The following is a 9,716-nucleotide window of genomic DNA, read 5'->3' on the forward strand; positions in this document are numbered from 1 at the left end:
AACAGGGGTGCAGGTGTCTCTCTGTCTCTCTCCCACCCTATATCCCCCTTCCTCTCAATTTCTAACTATCTCTATCCAATAAACAAAGATAATAATTTTTAAAAATTATATATATATATATATATATATACATACATATACATCTACCCATCCATCCATCCATCCATCCATCCCTAGGAACCTGATGGTGGTGATGGAGTAGAGGACACACATTATCATGCCCAAGGATCAGTATTCAGACACACAGTGCACCCTGTAGGTGGAAACTTTATGAATGGTGAAGCAGGTATCTCTGCTCTCTTTCTTCCTCTCTTGCACCCTTAATAAAAATAATAAAAGGGAGGAGGAGAAGGAGATAAAGAGAGAAGGGGAAAAAATAGCTGCTGGGAACAGAGATTTTGTCATACAGGCATCAAACTCCACTGACAACCCTGGTGTCAATAAAAATAAAGAATAATAAAGGAAAGAGTCCTTGACATCAAGAAACCTAAAGATGAGATTTACAACAATTTACAACAATTTCAGTCAACAATTTTTCAGTCAACAATTTCTGTCAACAATTTCAGTCTACTCAGACTGCCATAACAACATACTATAGAACTGAGTGGCATCAATAACAGAAGCTCATTTCTCAGTTCTGGAGGCTAAAGATCAACATCCTAGACTATTTGGTTTGTGGTGAGAGCTTTTCCTAGCTCAGGCACGTGCGCATGCACACGCGTGCGCGCGCGCACACACACACACACACACACACACACACACACAATTCTAGTATCCATTCATGAATTCTAGTCCTCAGATCAGGAGTCACCTTTACAACCTCTTAACTACTAGGTTATCAGAAAAGTCAAGAAGAAGTCAGAAAGAAAGAACAGTTGCTTAAAATAGTATGCTTAAAATGTATTCCCAAAAGTCTACAGTATTATAAACCACTGATGAAAGAATGCATTTTGATTTAAATTATTTTTTACCAAACAGAAATCTTTAGGTGAAGAGCAATTAGAACAGGCAAAATGGTTTTTACAGATCTGAAGGTTAAAAAAAAAATAGAAGAAAAAGCATTTCTTTTTTAAAAGCCCTGCTTCAGAAAATACTTTCCCAAAGAGTCTTCAGCCACTTGTGGCCTCTGAAACACATACACACATCAAGCTGTGCAATATGTCACAGAGTGTTCAGTATCATCCTCTGGACTCACAATTTTCTACCACTTATTTGTCTATTGGTACACAAACTATATATGCATTTATTCAACAATTACTTATTAAATATCTCCTTTCGTCTCTTTCGTTCCCACATTCCAAACTCTACGGCTCAGCACTTACACAATGCTAGAATCATTTTTCCCCCAGAGGTGATAGAAGAGAGCAATTCAAAGAGAGGAGACACCACAGTATTACTTCACTGCTCATGAAGCTTTTGCTTTGCAAGATTCTCCCATGTTTCTAGCTAGGTGTTGAAAACCAGGTCCTTGGGCATGGTGTATAAGCTCTACTCAATGAGCTGTCTCCCATGCCCAAACCTTGTGATTTTTAAAGATATCCCTCCACTTCCATTCGGGTGATGGCACAGGAAATTAGGTGATGCGTGCTGTGTGTGTGTCTATGTGTTGTATAATACTCATGTGTGTGCAAAATTATACCAAGATGTTTAATTTTATAAGGCAAACAAACAATAACAACAAATATATCTCCCCCCAAATGTTCTCTTTCTTGAAAACTCTAAATTCTAAACATGCAACTGGGAAGATGGCTCCAAGGTAGAGCACAGGACTTGCATGCCTGGAGTCCTGAGTTTAATCTAAGACACTGCATATACTGTAGTGATGCTCAAAATGTATGTCTGTTTCTGTCTGCATGTGTGCATGTCTGTGTCTCATTAAATAAATACCTCTAATAAAATATTTTTTAAATTTGTAAATAATGAACTTTATCACTTCTTCCCCAACACACACACACACACACACACACACACACACACACACACACACACACACACAGCATTCCCACCCTTCAACTAGGCAAATATCTCATTAGAGGCATTTATGTTGTATAAGTCTTACCCACGAGGAGGCATGTTAGTTTTTAAATATTAGTGAATTATGAATATTTTGGAAAAGAGGTGGTAGCAAGTATATTCTGTTCTCAGCTAATCCCACCCACATGCCACATACTCCATCAAACATACACACCCACAGCATTAAGGAATAGGGACTAGACCCTTAGAAATTAAGTTGGAAATTTTTTTTATAAAATGTTGCCAAACTTGTTTCTAAAATACCAAGTGTCTAACAAATTACAAGATGGATAGTGTGAAAGAAAATATATCTTTTATTTAAATAAAATATTCCATTTGTCTTGATATCTAATTAAAACAGAACTGAATCACTATCACCTACAGATCAGTAATATAATCAATCATCTATATTAACAATGTAGCTATCGTCACTGTCACTCTGTGTGTGTGCACAACTGGAATCAAGGGTTTGAGTGATTTCTACTGTGGCATACTTTTTTACTGGGAGGGAGAGAGACAGACAGATAAAGGAAGAGACATCACAACCCCTCCCAAGTGGTGCAGGGACTCGAACCTTGGTCATGAGCATGGCAATTCTGGCACCCTACCCAGTGAACTATCTCTCTAGTACTGCCATCATTTTTAAAAGGAAGAAGAAAGAACTAATGTCTAATCTACACCACTTTCCAGAATCATAATTATGGGTTCTCAATATTGGATACTATTCCTCACTTTCCTCTTAACCAAGTATTTTAGATAGAACCCAGATTTATTAATTGTACTTAACCAACTATGAGAGGCAATGAGTCTTCCTTTGGCTTTGCTTCTCTGTATTTTTGGCTGCATGTCAAAAGCACTCAAGCACTCAGTTTTGCCATCGTTAATCTTTAGTAATGTGGCTTGTAGTATTGAATTCAGTAAACAGAGCCTAGAGAGTCTTCACAGACTTTAGCAATTTTATGGGTGATAAGTAGACAAACTTGGTCATGTCTTACAGAGCAATAAATGCCTGAGTAATTTTCCTACACCGTTATAGTCACTCTCTGTCTAATACAGGTTTCGAAGTAAATGGAATGGTGAAGTAAGAACTCAAGCTATAGTACCTGACTCTCAAGATGGTACTCACACTCCACAAGTGATCGAGACTGTCCAAAAGTTCACTCATCATTCAAAAATATCATTCAAGAGTCAGGTAACGGTATACCTGGGTAAGTGCATGTATTTATCACAGACCCAGGTTCAAGCCACTGGTCCCCACCTGCAGGGGGAAAGCTTCACAATAGGTAAAGTAGTGCCACAGCTATCCCTCTGTCTCTGTCTCTACCTCCTCCTCCCTTCTCAATTTCTCTCTGTTCTATAAAATAAAGTTTGAAAATAAAAAATAAATGTTTAAAATATATATCATTCAAAAATAAAGACCTAGGGAAATAAGCTGCTTGACCAGGCATGTGACACAGGTTTGAGTCCAGTCCTCACTACATGGAAGAAAATTTTGGTGCTGTGGTCTCTCTCCTCTCTCTGATTCTGTCTCTATCTAAATATATAAATAAATATATATATATGTATAAGTATATATATGTATATATTGCACTGACAATGTACTAGGTACTATATTAACTGCCTGTGACACAACAAAGAACAAAACTAAATTTCCTGTCCTCCAGAGTTCCTGATCTAAATCGAAGAGGGAGAGAGGGAGAAAGCAAACAAAGACATAATACAGAAGTATAAACACTGCATGTTATGTGTCAAGTGGAGTGGGAAGAAGAAATATTCAGTAGTATAAAAGGGGCAGTAAATTAGGGCACTATTATCTTTAATAGGGTGGTATGGGCAGGTTTTACTAATCAGCAACCAGAACATGGAGATGAGAAATTTTGCTATCTGGAAATTCAAGGAGCACCATGAACTCCACTGTGTCTAGAACAAAGTGAAATGAGAGCCAAGCAGCAGCAAGGAGATCAAAAGGCAAAGGTCCTAAGGGATGGTGCAGAAGACGCTAGATCCTGACAATGTAAACACTACACACTGAGTCAAATGGAGACAAGGAGAGTTCTTACATGTTTCTGAGCAGAGAAATAAAATCATTTGACTCATATTTAAAAACACTACTCTAGGTGCTATGTTAGCAAGGTGTGGTTCAGCCAGTAAAGCACACGTTATTACTGTGTGAGGATCTAGGTTCAAGTCCCAGGCCACCACATGGGAGCACCTGCAAGCAAGAAGTGGTATCTCCTTCGTTCATCTCTCTGTTTCTCTGTCTCTCACCCTCTACCTAAAAGAAAATAAAGAATGGCAACTGGGAGCAGTTGAGTTGTACAAGCACTAAGCTCCACTGATAATCCTGATGGAAAAAAAGGGGGGACTGGGAAGGGGTGAGAATTGAAGGATCTGTTAGGACATTTCAGTCATCATAGAAGTGGGGAATCTTTTTTTCTTTCAAGGCCATTTGGATATTTATAACATTTTTTGCAGGATATACAAGATTATCAAATGAAAAATTAGCAATGTTGCTGTGAAGAAAGCCCTGGTTGCCTTAGTAGGGCCAAACCAAATGACTTCATAGGTTTTATAGAGGCACAGGCGAGACTTCCCCACTCCAATAAAAAAACACAATTACCAGGACAGCTGTAGGGATAATAAAGATCAAGCCTCCACTTGAATATTTTGTTGGGTTTTTGTTGTTGTTGTTGTTTTGTTTTGTTTTTGTCTTTTTTTTAATTTCTTTATTGGGGGATTAATGTTTAATATTTGACAGTAAATACAATAGTTTGCACATGCATAACATTTCCCAGTTTTACAATACAACCCCCACTAGGTCCTCTGTCATCCTTTTTGGACCTGTACTTTCCCCCCACCCACCCCAGAGTCTTTTACTTTGGTGCAATACACCAATTGCAGTTCAGGTTCTACTTGTGTTTTCTCTTCTAATCTTGTTTTTCAACTTCTGCCTGAGAGTGAGGTCATCCAATACTCATCCTTCTGTTTCTGACTTATTTCACTTGACATGATTTCTTAAAGCTCCATCCAAGATGGGCTGAAAATGGTGAAGTCACCATTTTTGATAGCTGTGTAGTACTGTGTATATAGACCACAACTTTCTCAGCCATTCACCTGTTGTTGGACACCTGGGTTGCTTCCAGGTTTTGGCTATTACAAATTGTGCTGCCAAGAACATATGTGTACACAGATCTTTTTGGATAGATGTGTTGGGCTCCTTAGGATATATCCCCAGGAGAGGAATTGCAGGGTCACAGGGTAGGTCCATTTCTAGCCTTCTGAGAGTTCTCCAAACTGTTCTCCACAGAGGTTGGACCAATTTACATTCCCAACAGTAGTGAAGGAGGGTTCCTTTGTCCCTACAACCTCTCCAGCATTTGTTGCTGCTACCTTTTCTGATGTATGACATTCTCACAGGAGTGAAGTGGTATCTCATTGTTGTCTTTATTTTCATTTCTTGTTTTTGGTTTTTGCAACCAGAGTTACTGCATGCTTCCACAATTCTTGGTGGCATTCCTCTGCCCCCTTCCCCCTAGATAGAGGGGAAGAGACAGGAAAAAATAGGAGAGACACCACTGAAGAGCTCCACCCCTCATAAAGCCTTCACCTTGCAGGTGCTCTCATGTGATGGCTACGGGCTCTAACCTAGGTCTTTCCACATGGTGATGAGTGCATTCTACCAGGCAAGCCACCTCTCAGGCCCTAAGTGTATTTTTCAAGTAGAATAAAACAAGATTTCCTGGAAAATGGATGTTAGGGTTGAGAAGAATAAAATGACACTATCTAGACTCAACATGAAAAACAGTGTTGATAACAAGTGAAGTGAGAAAAGTTGTAAGTGGATCAGGTTTGAAAGAACAAATAAGAGGGCCTGCTGTTGGCATACCTGGTTGAGTGCTCACATTATCATGCTCAAGGACCAGGGTTTGAGGCCCCGCTCCCTAACTACAGATGTGATGCTTTACAAGTGGCAAAGCAGGTCTGCAAGTGTCTCTCTTTCTGTTCCCCACTCTATCTCTCCCTCGCCTCTCAATTTCTCTCTGTCCTATCAAATAAAACAGAAAGGGGGAAAAAAAAAGAGGAAAAAATAGCCACTGGGATAGGAGCAGTGAATTCGTCATGCAGACACTGGGCCCCAGTGACAACCCTGACGGCAATTTAAAAAACATTTAGTTCTGGACATTCTGAAGTAAAGTTCTCCAAGTGAACATGAAAAAGCAGGCACTGGATACACTGACATGCAGCAGAGAGGTCTACAGTGGATATATACATTTGGCATTCATGATTATTCAGAGATCATTAGAAACAATATAAACAGTATAAAGAACTGAGTTATGAGATACTCCAAGATTAAGAGGTCAAGGAAAACAAAAGGATGAATGAACAAAAAGAAATTAAAAGCAATGTGTAAGGGAAGAAAACTAGTGTTAAGAAACAAGGGGAAAAGGAAAAACATGCAGTGAATGGGTGTGGTATAATGCAGCAAAGTAAAGGACTCTGGGAGGGTGGACAGTTTTGGAGACCCAGTGCATGATGGTGCAGGCAGACTTCAATTGATGGTACAAGTAGCATACAGGCATCAGTCAGAGGAAGTAAGAAGTTGTTCACAAGTATCAGCAACTGTCCTGTAAACCACTATTTCCCCCAATAAAATGATTTTAAAAAAAGAAGAAAACCAGTATGCTGGAGGTCAAGTGGAGTATGAGAAAAAAGAAGTAAACAAGTCCAAATGCTGATAACAAAAAATCAATTAAAGTGAGAAATAAAGATTACAGAATTCAGCAACTTGAAGGTCACTAGTAACCTTGACAAGTAATTCAAATAAGTAATGGGGTAAAGTTTAATTGAAATTGAATTTAAAAAGATTCCCTTATATATATTTATATGTAATACATTGACATAACACATTATATGCATACATAGCCCTTCATATCTTTTGTAATGTCACTTTCTCTCTAGTATGTTTCAATCGTTCCTACATAATTTTTCAGTTCTTTTCACCATTCATATCCTATATAAAGTTGAGTTTCTCTGACTTGGTGTTTATTTCTAAAGTTACTTTGCCCCTCTTCCTTTTCTCCTTTTCACAGTGCTACCAGTACCAGGTCTCACTTGTCCCTTCCCTTTGACTAGCAACAACCTACAGATCGCTCCTTATCTCTTCCATTAGCATTCACATTTTCATTTGCCATGTTTCTCATGTGAATTAAAATGCCTTCTGCAATATTTCATTCACTTTCCAGCAACTTTTTTTTCCAGTTCATTTTCTTCATATATTGGACAGTGTTGCTATTTTTCTTACAATACAAAGTATCTTGAGTGTGACATGTTCAAATTTTGTGTTATTTACATTTAAATGAAATGAAATAGGCTTTTTTGTTTGTTTTTTTGGTTGTTTTTTTTTTGCCTGGAGGGTTATTGCTGGCGCTCAGAGCCTGCACTAGGAATCCACTGCTCCTGCAGGCCACTTTTCCCCCATTTTGTTGCCCTTGTTATTATTGTTATTGCTACTGTTGTTGTTGGCTAGGACAGAGAGAAATGGAGAGAGGACAGCAGCAACAAATGCTGGAGAGCATGTGGGGACAGAGGAACCCTTTTACATTGCTGGTGGGAATGTAAATTGGTACAGCCTCTGTGGAGAGCAGTCTGGAAAACTCTCAGAAGGCTAGACATGGACCTTCCATATGATCCAGTATTCCTCTCCTGGGGTTATACCCCAAGGACTCCATAACACCCAACCAAAAAGAGGTATGTACTCCTATGTTCATAGCAGCACAATTCATAATAGCTAAAACCTGGAAGCAACCCAGGTGCCCAACAACAGATGAGTGGCTGAGAAAGCTGTGGTATATATACACAATGGAATACTATGCAGCTATCAAGAACAATGAACCCACCTTCTCTGACCCATCTTGGACAGAGTTAGAAGGAATTATGTTAAGTGAGCTAAGTCAGAAAGATAAAGATGAGTATGGGATGATCCCACTCATCAACAGAAGTTGACTAAGAAGATCTGACAGGGAAACTAAAAGCAGGACCTGATCAAATTGTAAGTAGGGCACCAAAGTAAAAACCCAGTGGTGAGGGGTAGACATGCAGCTTCCTGGGCCAGTGGGGGGTGGGAGTGGGCAGGAGGGATGGGTCACAGTCCTTTGGTGGTGGGAATGGTGTTTATGTACACTCCTAGCAAAATGTAGACATATAAATCAGTAGTTAATTAATATGAGAGGGGGAAAATCAATTGTATGTCTCAAAGTTTCTCAAAATACAAACTGAATCTTTTTAATATATAGGCTGTGTATTTGATATGCGGACTCTCTCAAAAGCCTAGACCAAGTAGATTAGAAGCATCCAATAGCACAGCTATATACAAGATACTGGGTACTGTACAGCAAACCCTAACAAAAGGACTTTTCAAAGTCAACCCAATTACCAAATAATGTGATGATAACATTAACTATCGATTGTCTTTTTGAACCCTAAGACAGCAGGAACCTCACATCTCCACTATAGAGCCCCTACTTCCCCCAGTCCTGGAACCCTTGGATAGGGCCCACTTTCCCATATGCATCTCCCAATCCAAACCAAATAATATTGCATCCGCCAATCACAACCTAACCAATGCGACGATTGCCACCTCAACATGCTTCACCTCAGACTGTGTCCAGAGACTTCACGTGTGGAATGACAACCCTTCAGCTTCATTACTCAGGTGAGACCTTTCCTTTTATAGTACACTCTAATTTCACCTCAGGTAGTTCACTTTCTAACAAAGTCCCATAACCTAGATATACACCAGTTTCTGTGAGAGAGAGCTTATGTTCACACGTACCCATAAACTACTGCAAAATATATACCTGAAAGCAGAAGTACACTAGAGTTTGCAGTGAGTACCTCCCTAACACTTCCTCTCCACTATTCCAAGCTTGGGATCCATGATTGCTCAACAAATTGTTTGGCTTCGTATGTTAACTCTCTTTTCAATCACCAGGTTCCAGATGCCACCAGGATGCTGGCCAGGCTTCCCTGGATTGAAGACCCCACCAATGTGTCCTGGAGCTCCACTTCCCCAGAGACCCACCCTACTAGGGAAAGAGAGAGGCAGACTGGGAGTATGGACTGACCAGTCAACGCCCATGTTCAGCGGGGAAGCAATTACAGAAGCCAGACCTTCTACCTTCTGCAACCCTCAACGACCCAGGGTCCATGCTCCCAGAGGGCTAGAGAATGGGAAAGCTATCATGGGAGGGGGTGGGTTATGGAGATTGGGTGGTGGGAATTGTGTGGAGTTGTACCCTTCCTACCTTATGTTTTTGTTCATTAATCCTTTCTTAAATAAAAAATTTAAAAAAAAAAAAGAAATGGAGAGAGGAGGGAAGACAGAGAGGGGGAAAGAAAGACACCTGCAGACCTGCTTCACTGCTTGTGAAGCGACTCACCTGCAGTTGGGGATCCAGGGGCTGGAACCAGGATCCTTATGCCAGTCCTTGCACTTCGTGCCATGTGCACTTAACCTGCTGCACTACCACTCGACCCCTGAGGTGGTCTTTCTGGGACAAATTATTTCATAAGAATGACCTGAAGGAGTGGGTGGAGACAGCTCAGCCAGCAGAGCCTTTGCTTTATCATGCATAAAGGCCTGGATCTGAGTCTTGGCACTACAAAGAAACTACTGCAAAATATATACCTGAAAGCAGAAGTAC

The sequence above is a fragment of the Erinaceus europaeus genome, chromosome 20 (assembly GCF_950295315.1).
Source record: "Erinaceus europaeus chromosome 20, mEriEur2.1, whole genome shotgun sequence".
Classification (NCBI taxonomy): domain Eukaryota; kingdom Metazoa; phylum Chordata; class Mammalia; order Eulipotyphla; family Erinaceidae; genus Erinaceus; species Erinaceus europaeus.